This window comes from Bubalus kerabau, chromosome 7 (assembly GCF_029407905.1).
Source record: "Bubalus kerabau isolate K-KA32 ecotype Philippines breed swamp buffalo chromosome 7, PCC_UOA_SB_1v2, whole genome shotgun sequence".
Lineage (NCBI taxonomy): Eukaryota > Metazoa > Chordata > Mammalia > Artiodactyla > Bovidae > Bubalus > Bubalus kerabau.
This window is the reverse complement of record NC_073630.1, coordinates 28,934,215-28,947,126: the sequence shown is the minus strand read 5'-3', so window position 1 is coordinate 28,947,126 and position 12,912 is coordinate 28,934,215. Positions and strand designations below refer to the sequence as shown.

At 43.1% G+C, this 12,912-nt stretch overlaps 1 protein-coding gene and 1 long non-coding RNA gene across 4 annotated transcripts in view; one reads left to right on the top strand and one right to left on the bottom strand.

The window, feature by feature from the left end:
* Nucleotides 1-9,641, bottom strand: part of SGMS2 (sphingomyelin synthase 2) — a 100,675-nt gene extending 91,034 nt beyond the window's left edge. Inside the window, exon 1 of one of the 2 annotated variants that reach the window (XM_055587918.1) lies at nucleotides 9,509-9,641. The gene's annotated coding sequence lies outside the window, so the exon portion shown is untranslated. Of the gene's footprint in view, nucleotides 1-9,087; nucleotides 9,293-9,508 lie in introns of those variants that run through there. The other variant, XM_055587920.1, reaches the window with a different exon arrangement.
* LOC129657581 (uncharacterized) lies at nucleotides 9,492-12,101 on the top strand. 2 transcript variants are annotated; one of them, XR_008716855.1, is made up of 3 exons: nucleotides 9,492-9,627; nucleotides 10,533-10,698; nucleotides 11,147-12,101. It is a non-coding gene; the product is annotated as an uncharacterized LOC129657581 (long non-coding RNA). The 2 variants fall into 2 exon arrangements; XR_008716854.1 differs by lacking the exon at nucleotides 9,492-9,627 and adding an exon at nucleotides 9,690-9,809.
* The last annotated feature ends 811 nt before the right edge of the window (nucleotides 12,102-12,912 follow it).

Below are 12,912 nucleotides of genomic sequence, written 5' to 3'. Positions count from 1 at the left end.
CATAAATCAATCCAAGCTGGCCTGAGTAAGCCTATGGGGCCTTCGTCTCTCTGGTGTTACTTCACGGCCTGAAGGCAGCTCAGACCAGAGAAACATTCCAGGAGATGGGTGGTAGACACAACCACGTATCAAAATACAACCCATCAAACCTCAAACCTGCAAACCTGCTGTATCTCCAAAGCAAGCGGAGAGATTACAGAACACCGAGGGGGATTACTGGGCAGAGCATAGGCGTGAGAATCAGCGGGCCCTGCTCCTCGGCCTTCCAGCTTGGCAGCCTTGAGCACATTGACCTTTCTAAATTGTTTCCCTACTTCCACAGTGGAGAGAATACAATTTCTATTGTGCAGGGCTGCCTGAAGATAGAGAATGTGATTTAATCTTCTCTAGAACCTAACTCAAGAGTATTCAACATTGTTTAACCATCACTATTTCACTGCACTATCTCTGGCTTCTGTGTCTGGTGAAACTTGGAGAACCAACTCGTTCAGTTTAGTTCAGTTGCTCAGTCGTGTCCGACTCTTTGCGACCACATGGACCGCAGCAAGCCAGGCCTCCCTGTCCATCACCAACTCCCGGAGTTTACCCAAACTCATCTCCATTGAGTTGGTGATGCCATCCAACCATCTCATTCTCTGTCATCCCCTTCTCCCGCCTTCAATCTTTCCCAGCATCAGGGTCTTTTCGAATGAGTCAGCTCTTCGCTTCAGGTGGCCAAAGTATTAGAGTCTCAGCTTCAGCATCAGTCCTTCCAACGAACACCCAGGACTGATCTCCTTTAGGATGGACTGGTTGGATCTCCTTGCAGTCCAAGAGACTCTCAAGAGTCTTCTCCAGCACCACACTTCAAAAGCATCAATTCTTTGGCACTCAGCTGTCTTTATAGTCCAACTCTCACATTCATACATGACTACTGGAAAAACCACAGCCTTGACTAGACGGACCTTTGTTGGCAAAGTAATGTCTCTGCTTTTTAATATACTGTCTAGGTCAGCATTGGGCATCTCTCTGTCTTAAGGTTCAGCTTCATTTTCAGCTACTGCTGCCAGTCTTTTCCTGAAAGGTCTTCTCTTCTCACTGGAGGTGGGCTGCTACCTTGGCAACCCAGTTAGCTAAGTGATGCCTGATCCAAAACCACTTATTCATTAACATTTTTTCCTACCCCTAAAGGAAAACTCATTCCTTCACACTTTCTCTAGTCAGATCAGACTACCTACTTAAAGTACTCACAGGTAAGGAAAAGTATCCTTAGCCCATCTGGGAGGGGTTCATGTTAAGAGGTATTTCCCAGGATGGTTCTCATTAGCCGAGCAGGTCAGAGAGGCCCCTAACATGCATTTTCACTCCTGGGAGGCCAGATCGTCCAGGATCACATGTGATCCCAGTTTCAACAGCAGGAGCAAGCCTTGGGATTAGGTATGTCTTCCCAAGGGACACAGAATCTGCCTTTGGCACATCTGCATCCTTCTTTTCATATCTGTTTTCCCATCTCCAGGGCAACTCCTCCCTCGAGTCCCTCCCATTTATGGAAAAGCTTTTTTCACAAAGTTTGACTCATCGAGTATTTTGCATTTCTAATCATCTTAATTGAAAAGAGGTTATTTAAAGGGACTTCCTCAGTGGTCCAGTGGTTAAGAATCCACCTCCCAATGCAGGGGACAAGGGCTCGATCCCTGGTCCAGGAAGGTCCCACCCGTGGAGGATCAGCTAAGTCCGTGAGCCACGACTGCTGAGCCTGAGCTCTAAGAGCCTGTGAGCCGCAACTACTGAAGCCCACTTGCTTAGAGCCTGTACTCTACAGCAAGAGAAACCACCACAAAGAAAAGCCCAGGCACCGCAACCAGAGAGCAGCCCCAGCTTACAGCAACCAGAGAAAGCCCGCACGTAGCAACAAAGACCCAGCGAAGTCATAAATAAATAAATAAAGCAAAACCAAAAAACAGGTGATTAAACTCTAGAGTTGATACTCATCTCCCGTTGTTGTTGCTCAGTCACTATGTCCGACTCTTTGCAACCCCATGGACTGCAGTATGTCAGACTTCCCTGTCCTTCACTATCTCCTGGAGTGTGCTCAAACTCATGTGCATTGAGTCAGTGATGCCATCTCATCATCCATCTCACCAACCATCTCATCCTCTGTCACCCCCTTCTCCTCCTACCCTCATTCTTTCCCAGCATCAGAGTCTTTTCCAATGAGTCGGCTCTTCATATCAGGTGGCCAAAGTATTGGAGCTTCAGCATCAGTCCTTCCAATGAATATTCAGAGTTGATTTCCATTAGGATTGATTGGTTTGATCTCCTTTGTGTCCAAGGGATTCTAAAAGAGTTTCTCCAGCACCACAGTTCAAAAGCATCAATTCGTCAGTGCTCAGCTTTCTTCATGGTCCAACTTTCACATTCGTACATGACTACTGGAAAAACCATAGCTTTGACTATACAAACTTTTGTTGGCAAAGTAATGTCTCTGCTTTTTAATACACTGTCTAGGTTTGTCATAGCTTTTCTTCCAAGGAACAGGCATCTTTTAATTTCATGGCTTCAGTCACCATCCACAGTGATTTTAGAGCCCAAGAAAATAAAGTCTGTCAGTTTCCACTTTTTCTCCATCTATTTGCCAAGAATTGATGGGATCGGATGCCATGATGTTAGTTTTTTGATTGTTGAGTTTGAAGCCAGCTTTTTCAGTCTCCTCTTTAACCCTCATCAAGGGTCGCTTTAGTTCCTCTTCCCTTTTTGCCATTAGAATGTTATCATCTGCATATCTGAGGTTGTTGATTATTTCTCCCAGAAATCTTGATTCCAGCATGTGCTTCATCCAGCCTGGCATTTCACATGATGTACTCTGCATTTATAGTAAATAAGCAGGGTGACAATATATAGCCTTGACATATACTCTCCTCCCAATTTTGAATCAGTCCTAGTTTTTCATAAATATGGTGCTTCCAGGTCCACAGTTTCAATTGGATTGCAATTTCCCCTTATACAGGTATTTAGCAAGCACTTTCTTCTGTAAGCAAGTCCTGTCAGGCAAACTTAGAGTTAAGGATACCCTACGGTGAGTATTTCAGCTTAATTTCACAATTTTGCCTGAGGCCAAGCCCTAACATTTGGGTATCTCTCTTTCTGCCCTAAATGAAGCTCTGGAAGGACTGTTGCTGAAGCTGAAGCTTCAATATTTTGGCCACCTGATGCAAAAAGCTGGATCATTGGAAAAGACCTTCACCCTGAGAAAGATTAAAGGCAAAACAAGAAGGGGGTGGCAGAGGATGAGATGGTTAGAGAGCATCATCAGCTCAATGGACACAAATCTGAACAAACTCTGGGAGACAGAGGGGGACAGAGGAACCTGGTGTGCTGCAGTCCATGGGGTCGCAAAGAATCTGACACTACTTAGCGACTGAACCACAACAACAAAACAGCTCAGCACAGGCGCTACCAGGTGGAGAAATGACACTGGCCTGAAGGGCCTTTCCAGTCTTTTACTTCATTTGACTTTTAGTAACTAGCTGTCTTTCCTGACACTTTGGCTTCAAAATGATCTTTCATCTCCTTTTATGCCCTTCTCTTTAACACTTTTATTATGTGGTTTTATTCTTTTTAAAGAGTACAAGGGATTCACTGAAAGAAAACATGTAAACATAAGACAAACACTCAATCCAGCTAATGTTGCTTTAAAAAAGAAACTAAACGTGTACAAGTTTGTTTGAAAGTGTCAAGTGACACTATCAAGCTAACAGTGATAAAAATGTTTTATCACTAATTTTGTCCCAAGTGACAAAATTCTGAGGCTGAATTTTAAACTGCAAGCAAATGATCATATAGGGTTTTACAGCAGGAAAACCAATCATCAAATAACGGATTATCCTATTTATACTGTAATTTTATTAGCTGTTTCTTTAAATTCTGCTTTGAATTAATAATTATTGTTAGGAATTAATAAATTGAACTGATCTGAGTTTCTATATAAAAAGGTTGAATTGAATACTACTCATTTTCCAATATCCTTTATCAAAATCATGAAGATAAGGTAATGTGCGTTGGATATGGAAATATAAACCCAAAAGAAAAAAGTATGACTCAGAGTAGCAAAGACAGTGTGATATTATAATAAAACTCGAGAAATGTTTAAATGAACATATGCTTTATACCTATAATGAAAGCTAGCTAACGGATTTTTTTTGGCACTTTCATTAAATCAACTGGAAAATGTCTTAGCAATGATACACTTTTTAAGAGATCAAAGAACAAATGTCTAAGATTTTCTTTTTTTGGCCGCACAGCATGTGGGATCTTAACTCCCCAAACAGGGATCAAACTTGCACCCTCTGCATTGGAAGCAGGGAGTCTTAACCACTTGACCACCAGGGAAGTCTCTAAGATTTTCTTTAAAGATGACCTATTTAAAAATGAAAGAGCTTATTCTAAACCTGGTGATAAATCTGCTAAATGTAATATCTGCAAAACGTAATCTGCCTATCCTACTAAGTACCAATGATGTAAACTGCAGAAGCAGAATTTCTTTTCTGAAATATGTGTAGAACCTGAATTTCTTTTCTGAGATACACACTCACAGCAGCATTATTTACAATAGCCAAGACATGGAAGCGACCTAAATGTCCATTGACAGAAGAATGGCTAAAGAAGATGTGACACATATTTACAATGGAATATTACTCAGCCATAACAAGAATGAAATAATACTATTTGCAGCAACAGAGATGAACCTAGAGATTATCATACTAAGCAAAAAGTCAGAAAGAGAAAGACAAACACCATATGATACCACTTATACGTAGAATCTAAAATAAGATGCAAATGCACATATCTACAGAACAGAAACAGACTTAAAGACATAAATTACAGATTTGTGATTGCCATGGAAGGAACTAGGGTAGGGAAAGGAAGGATTGGGAGTTTGGGGTTAACAGCGCAATTTATTACATATAGGAGAGACAGACAATAAGGTCCTGCTATATAGCACAGAAACCTATATTCAATATCCTGCGATAAACCATAATGGAAAAGAATATGAAAAAGAATAAATATGTATAACTCAGTCACTCTGCTGTACAGCAGAAATTAACACAACACTGTTGATCAACTCTCCTTCAATAAGTTTTTTTTTAATTCTTTTCTGTCTGGCAAAGTCAGTACTACTCCATTCTGCTATATTTCCCCATAAAAGAAGTTCAGTTTTCTGTCTAATAGCAATAATACAAACACAAATAGTTCTTTAAGAAAACCTCTGTGTTCCATTTTCATCAGATAAATCCCTTGGGTAATGAGCTATGGACCTATTGTGCAGCTCCACAGAGAATGTTGATCCTACTGCTGAAATCTTATGAGAAACACTAAAGGAACATAGAAATTAAAACAAAGTTTAAAGAGAAAGGAGAAAGTTTTCTAATCCTGAATATGGTGGGGGAAAAAAAAGGCACATAAATTAAAGATCAAAAATCACTTTTTAAAATGCAAAATGACTAAAATAATCATGAATTGCACACAGATACAGCCAGAAGAATATTTACTGCAGAGTTGTTTAAAATAGTGAAAACTGGAAACTAACTGTCCAACAATAGGGGACTGCTTGAGATGTAGTCATTCAACTGAAAACTATAAAAGATGTCGTTTAAGCATATATTTTAGTGATATAGAGCCATCCATATTTGGATGGGGATTTTAAAAAAAAGTTAGAAAACAAACCAATTTCGTAGAGAATAATTTTCTAGCTGTGTAACTTTAGGAAAATTAATTTCTCTAAATCAGCCTTTTCCTCCATAATCATACCTAACTCATAGGGTTGGGGTGAGCATAACAGGGGATCCTAAATATATAGAGTAACTGGCACATTGCCTGGCTCAGAGTAAGTGCAATACAGGTCAGAAAGGATTTAAGAACATAACACTAAGAATTTTTTGGGTGGTGGCTGATTTGATTACCTTGTACTTAAACCTCTACATGTAACATAATACTTATTTTTTTTTAGTTATATACTACTTATGAGGAAAAATAAATTGAAATACTATTCACACAGTGATTATTCTCTTAAAATTTAAAACAGTGCTTTCTTTCCTCACAGTACGTAAATCTTGGTTGAACCGATTTTACCCCTTAGATTTCATTTAAACAAGTCCACTCTGATATGTTTAAAATTATTTAATGGCTAAATTTGTCTATAATATTTTTACTGGGTAAAGCAAAGCATACTTACATTGTTCAGCCTCATAGCTTATGAGCCCCAATTCAGCATACTTTAGATAGCTGCTGCTGCTGCTAAGTCACTTCAGTGACTTAAAACTTAAGTTTGACTCTGTGCGACCCCATAGACAGCAGCCCACCAGGCTCTGCCATCCCTGGGATTCTCCAGGCAAGAATACTGGAGTGGGTTGCCATTTCCTTCTCCAATGCATGAAAGTGAAAAGTGAAAGTGAAGTCACAATAGACCTCAAATTATCAGTGGAAGGCAGCCTATCATGGTGTAGTCACTTCTGGTTCCTTCCAATTCCCTACCGTTCTCTCTTTCTTCCTCTCCATAATCAAAGCTTAGGGGCTATTTCTACCAGACTGAAAGCCAGTTACAGTGCCTCTGTCATCTTAGCATTGCTAGTACCTAGCACAGTGGCTGGAATATAGTAGCTGCTCACTAAACATTCACCAACTCAACAAATACCTGATAATTATAGTTCAGGATGGAGGCTTCAAATCCCCCACAGGGGAACTGGATAAAAGTGAGTAGGCTACTCTAGTCTGAAACTGTCTAGAATTCTCAGTAATTCTTCCTTTTTTAAAAAAGAAAACAACATCTCACTTCAAAGTATCACTTTTTAAAAAAGTTCTCATTTGTGGAGAAGGAAATGGCAATCCACTCCAGTATCCTTGCCTGGGAAATCTCATGGACAGAGCAGCCTGGCAGGTTACAGTCCATGGGGTCGCAGAGAGCCGGACATGGTTTAGCAACAAAACAAACAGTAAGTGCATAGCTTCCTATATCTGATGTCAAAATACCGATTGTAATAGTTTTCTATTGTTATAAATTGCAAACTTTTTAAAGCTTCTTGAAATGAATAAAGGTTAAGCATGAAAAAAATTCTCATTTGTATTCCAATGTCAATTTGCATAGATGTAAGATTATTTCTATTTTTTCCCTGTATTTCATTTAAATGTCCCACAAGAATTCCAGAGAGTTTAAGTAAACTGCTCAAAGTAACAACACAGCCAGTAAGTTACCACCTAGATAGCCTTAGGTCTTCTGGATTCTGGTGACCAGATCTCTACATCACACTGGGGGTGGGGAGGATTCCCTGTGACCTTTGACCCTAAAAGTTGTTGTAGATATGGTAACAACAAATGTTGTTAATATAACACCTGAACAAATGCTCCTATCCCTCCAAATAGTTCCTAGAGGCTTTTATAAAATTCTGTGAAAAGAGAAACCGAGGACAAGGGGCAGTAACCCAAAGGTGTCCAAGTGTTTCTCTCCATGTTCATAAGTCAACCAGCTCTGCTTAAAAATGAAACTAGAGAAATCAAATTAAACATTAACTCATTAAAAAAAAAAAAAAAACACTTCAACCAGAAGACTACTGTGAAGTGAGACAAGCAGCAAAGCAAGGAAGGAAAGGACTATGTTTTTGTACTGATTCTTTTTAAGACAAAAAAAAAAAAAACCAGTTAAGGGTAAAGTAGAGAGTTCTCCACACACCCAATCTAACTCCAAATTCCATTTGTCACTTTCAGCCACTGCTCTGACTCTGTTTAAACAGTGAATGGCAGTTTCCCTAATATGGCGTGGGCACCCCAAATCTTTCTGGTATCCACAAGGAAGCATTTAACTTCCTGAAAACCGCCTGCAATGCGGAAGACCTGGGTTCGATTCCTGGGTCAGGAAGATGCCTTGGAGCAGGGAAGGAATGGCTACCCACTCCAGCATTCTTGCCTGGAGAATTCCATGGACAGAGGAGCCTGGCGGGTTATAGTCCATGGGGTCGCAAAGAGTGGGCCACGACTGGGCGACTAACACACGCACACACACCAAATCTTACGGGTATCCACAAGGAAGCATTTAACTTCCTGAAGTCGTCACCACACTCTGAGGAACCTGCCAAAGGATTTCACACGCTAAACCTCAACCCACCAGGTCTGTAAGTAGGAAATGTTGTGGAAATTAATTGATGATTACCTATGCCAGCTGGAACACACTCTTTATACATGAACAGTTAAAATTCGTTGAGGTCGGCTTCACGCCAGACATCATGACAGGTCTTCTGAGCTTTAATCCTCATTACTAGCCTCTGAAGTAGTTACAGTCCCGTTTTCCTGGTTCCGAGTGTTTAGTGTAACTGAGAACCCACCGATAATAGATGAGACGAGGAGTAAAACCAAGGATTTGAAAAGTTCAAAATCCACGCCTACCCAGAGACACTAAACAACCGAATCTCTTCAAAAATTTAACATACGTGTCAAAATGATGTTATGGTCTTATTAGAGCAAGCAAGACGAAACAGAATGGTAAAGGTTGATATTAAAAAAAAAATGACAGAACCTGACATTAGAGTTGTTATAAGGCGTTGCCGCGGGCTATTAACTATCCGTACCTCAAAGAAGTAGGCAGCTCCGCTCCTACCTACGTGCGCTGAAACACCAGACCTCCCTTTCCTAAGGAGTAACTCTGGAATGCCCAATGTTGAAAGGTTTCTGTGCGGGCAGCCCAGACCTGGGCTCTTACTGTTCACACATCATCGATAAGTGCCTCTCAAAGAAGCTTCAAGACAGTCCCTCCTCCAGCTCCGGAACTTCAGCCCTGACCTCCAGAGTGGCTCTGGACAACCTACGGTTCAATCTGGGTCCTTTCACCGGCAGGACCAAGTTACCCGCAATGACTGCAAATGAATGAGTTGAACGCTCCGAGCAAGGAGACGAAGACACACGTCCATCCTCTACCAGGCAAAATCAAGGAAGGATGCCCTGGGGCGGGGCGACTGGGGGTCGAATTAGAGCCACGTCCGCGTTCGCAGTCCACCCTCCCTTCCCCGCGCCGCGCCGCTTTTCCAGCCCATCCTCCTCCCGGGCCCCTCGGGTGCTCCTTACCCGCTCTCAGCTGGGGCTCCAGACCTTCCCAGCCCGAGGCACTAGCTCCCGGGCCGGGCTCCGCTAGGGGCCGGAGCTGGCTGCCGCAGCAGCCCCCGGCTGAAGCCCCTGCAAAGTTTGCTCGGGGGTCTAGCCCTATCCTGCCTCGGCCCCACCAAGCAAGCCGTTCTCCGGGTCGCTCCCGCGGCTGCCGCCTCCGAGGCCGCTCTCGGCGGCGCTGCAGCACCGGTCGGGCTCGAGCGGCCGAGAAAGGCTCCGTGCGCGCCGAGGGCGGGGTCTCCCCGCTCGGCCCGCTGCGCGGCGCTCCGTGTTTACCGCGGCCCCGCGGCCCGCTCTCCCCGCCCGCCGCCTTGCGCGCTCCTGACATCATTCATTCTCTCACACCCTTGCCCGCCCACTCCATTTCCAAACAGTGACTCACTCGGAGGCGCCCGCTCGCCGCTGCCGTGGCTCCCCGGGCGCAGAGCGGAGCTCGAAAAACCGGTGCGACTTCTTAAGAAGGGAACCTCAGCCGACACTCTCTTCTCCCAGCCCTTAAAGGTGCAGGGAAGGAGGGGCTTGGCAGGCAGGGCAGATTGGCTCAGGCAGGGAAAGCTGGAGCCGACCTCCCTGAGCGGCGGCGACACAGCACGATCTGCCAAAGTTCTTGGGGTGCCACTCCCTGCAACTTTCAAGGGTGGGGCCGGGAAGACGTCCCCCACCCCCGCACTTCGCCTTTTTCGGTAACTGTTTCCTGTCCGCGCGAGTGGACTTGGGGCACCAGCGGTTACTCACGGGGTATTGCCCCGGCCTAGGTCAAAGAGGTGGGGTTTCCGCACGTCACAGGATTGTCCGGCAGGGTTAGTCGTGGGTCCGTACGATGATTAACTCTAGATGTGAGCTGGAAGGATTCTCCAAGTTAATGAGGCTAATAATACTTTCCCTTAGGTGACTAACTACAGTGTCATAAGTCCTGTTAATTGATTTGCTTCTCGTTAAGGATGAAAAACAATAACCAAAATAAACAGTGGAAGAGTATTTCTTTGCTCAGCTGAACACTGCGCTTTTCCGCAGGTTTTTGGAGCACAAGGCATTGGGTGAGGTTTCTTTGATGAATTCAGCAGTTATGTTTTTAGAAGGGGTGTTGCCTTCTTTAAAATGGTCAAGGCTCTGCATTTTTTGGAGTTATTATTCATACACCTGCTGGGCAGTTTTCAGAGTAAAGGATCACCGCCTCAGACTCCAAGTAGGATGAAATCAGAGGGAATTTGGCCAAATCTTTATTGAATTTAATTGACAGCTATGTTTTATGTTAATTTCTACTTTAGGACAGGGTAATTATGTTTAGGATTTGCAGTGGCTTATGGGTGGTTTCATATAATCAACAGAAATAATCCAGAGGCATGTCGTAGTGCCCAGTGCAGAAATCGTGGAGGTAAATAATCATGTTTATGATAATTAAACAGGATGGTAACAGAAAACCAAACAAACCAACCATGCCTAACAGTCCCAAGACAGCAAACTGTATGATGTTGTCACTAGTGGAGTTTCCCTGAAATGAAAATGCTCCTGAAATTAACCAGAAGTTCAACATCACTGTTGTGGAAAATGTACATTTCAAGGTACAGAAAGGTAAGAACTCCAGAAGAGAACACCAACAATCGAAATTTATTTTCCTTGGGCTTATGTTTCCTTTTCAATAGGAATTTGTTTTTTTTTTATAAAACCCAGGCATTTTGCCCAGAAGGCACTAGCAAATGGATTGGTTTGCTAGGATGCAAAGTAAATAGAAATTCAAACCAACAGTTTTTACAATCACAGATGTAACCAGAGGCTTGGGTGTCCTGTCCACTGATAACACAGAAGGACTAGATTGAAATGTGTAGCCACAGGCAGAGTTTGAGTAGTAGTCCACCTATTCCCTACTTTATGACCCAAATGTTCAGACATTACAGAAATATGTTTAAATAAGATTTTCTACAGATCTCAAAAACTAATGTTGTGGGCTTTGGGGTCTATGTACATGCTGCTGCTGCTGCTAAGTCACTTCAGTCATGTCCAACTCTGTGTGACCCCATAGATGGCAGCCCACCAGGCTCCCCTGTCCCTGGGATTCTCCAGGCAAGAACACTGGAGTGGGTTGCCATTTCCTTCTCCAATGCAGGAAAGTGAAAAGTGAAAGTGAAGTCGCTCAGTCGTGTCCGACCCTCAGCTACGCCATGGACTGCAGCCTTCCAGGCTCCTCCATCCATGGGAGTTTCCAGGCAGGAGTACTGGAGTGGGGTGTCATTGCCTTCTCTACTATGTACATGAGTAAAGTAAAAAAGCTCAAAAGAAGGCTTACCATCCGATGTGTCTTGTTGCAGATGGAAATCCTGTAGCTCTGTCATACAAAGGTCACTGAATGTATGGGAGACTGGTTAATGAGTGTTTTTGTATGTGTAATTACTATTGTGTCTCAGTTTAAATATTCTGAAATAAATAATTAAGTGATTTTATTATACCACTTCAATATTCTCTAGTAAAAGTAATAATATAATTGTGACAGAGTTCCATGAAGTTTTTCTATTATAATCTTTATTAACATATGAGAGGACTTCCCTGATGGTACAGATGATAAAAATGCTCCTGCCAATGCAAGGGACATGGATTTGATCCCTGGTCCAGGAAGATTACACATGCCTCAGAGCAACGAAGCCCGCATGCCACAACTGCTGAAGCCCGCATGCCCTAGAGCCCTCACACCACAACTCCCAAGTGAGGCAACTGTCAAACCTGGGAGGCTTCATGGGCCACGACCTTGCTGCAATGAAGGTGCTTGCATAACTCAGTGAAGCTAGGAGCCACGCCGTACAGGGCCACCCAGGACAGACGGGTCATAGTGGAAAGTTCTGACAGAACATGGTCCACTGGAGGAGGGAATGGCAAACCCCTCCAGTATTCTTGCCACAAGAACCCCATGCACAGCATAAAAAGGCAAAAAGATATGACACGGAAGAGGAGCCCCGCAGGTCAGATGGCGTCCAGTGTGCTACTGGGGAAGAGTGGAGGGCAAATACTAATAGCTCCAGAAAGAATGAAGTGGCTGGGCCAAAGTGGAAATGACGCTCAGCTGTGGGTGTGTCTGGTGATGAAGTTAAAATCCAATGCTATAAAGAACAATACTGCATAGGAATCTGTCATGTTAAGTCCATGAATCAAGGTAAATTGAATGTGGTCACACAGGAAATGGCAAGAGAGAACATCAACATTTTAGGAATCAGTGAACTAAAATGGACCAAAACGGGCTAATTTATTTCAGATGACCATTTTATCTACAACTGTGGGCAAGAATCCCATAGAAGAAATGGGATAGCCCTCATAGTCAACAAAAAAGTCTGAAATGTAGTACTTGGGTGCAATCTCAAAAATGACAGAATGATCTCAATTCATTTCCAAGGCAAACCATTCAACGTCACAGTAATCCAAGTCTATGCCCCAACGATTGATGCTGGAGAAGCGGAAGTTGAGCAGTTCTATGAAGACCTACAAGACCTTCTAGAACTAATACCCCCCCCCCAAAATGTCTTTTTCATCATAGGAGATTGGAATGCAGAAGCAGGGTGTTGAGAGATACCTGGAGTAACAGTCAAGTTTGTCCTTGGAGTACAAAATGAAGCAGGGCAAAGGCTAACAGAGTTTTGCTAAGAGAACATACTGATCATAGCAAACACCCTTTTCCAATAACACAAGAGAGGACTCTACACATGGATATCACTAAATGATCATTACCAAAATCAGATTGATTACATTCTTTGCAGGCGAAGATGGAGAAGCTCTATATAGTCAGCAAACACAAGACCTGGA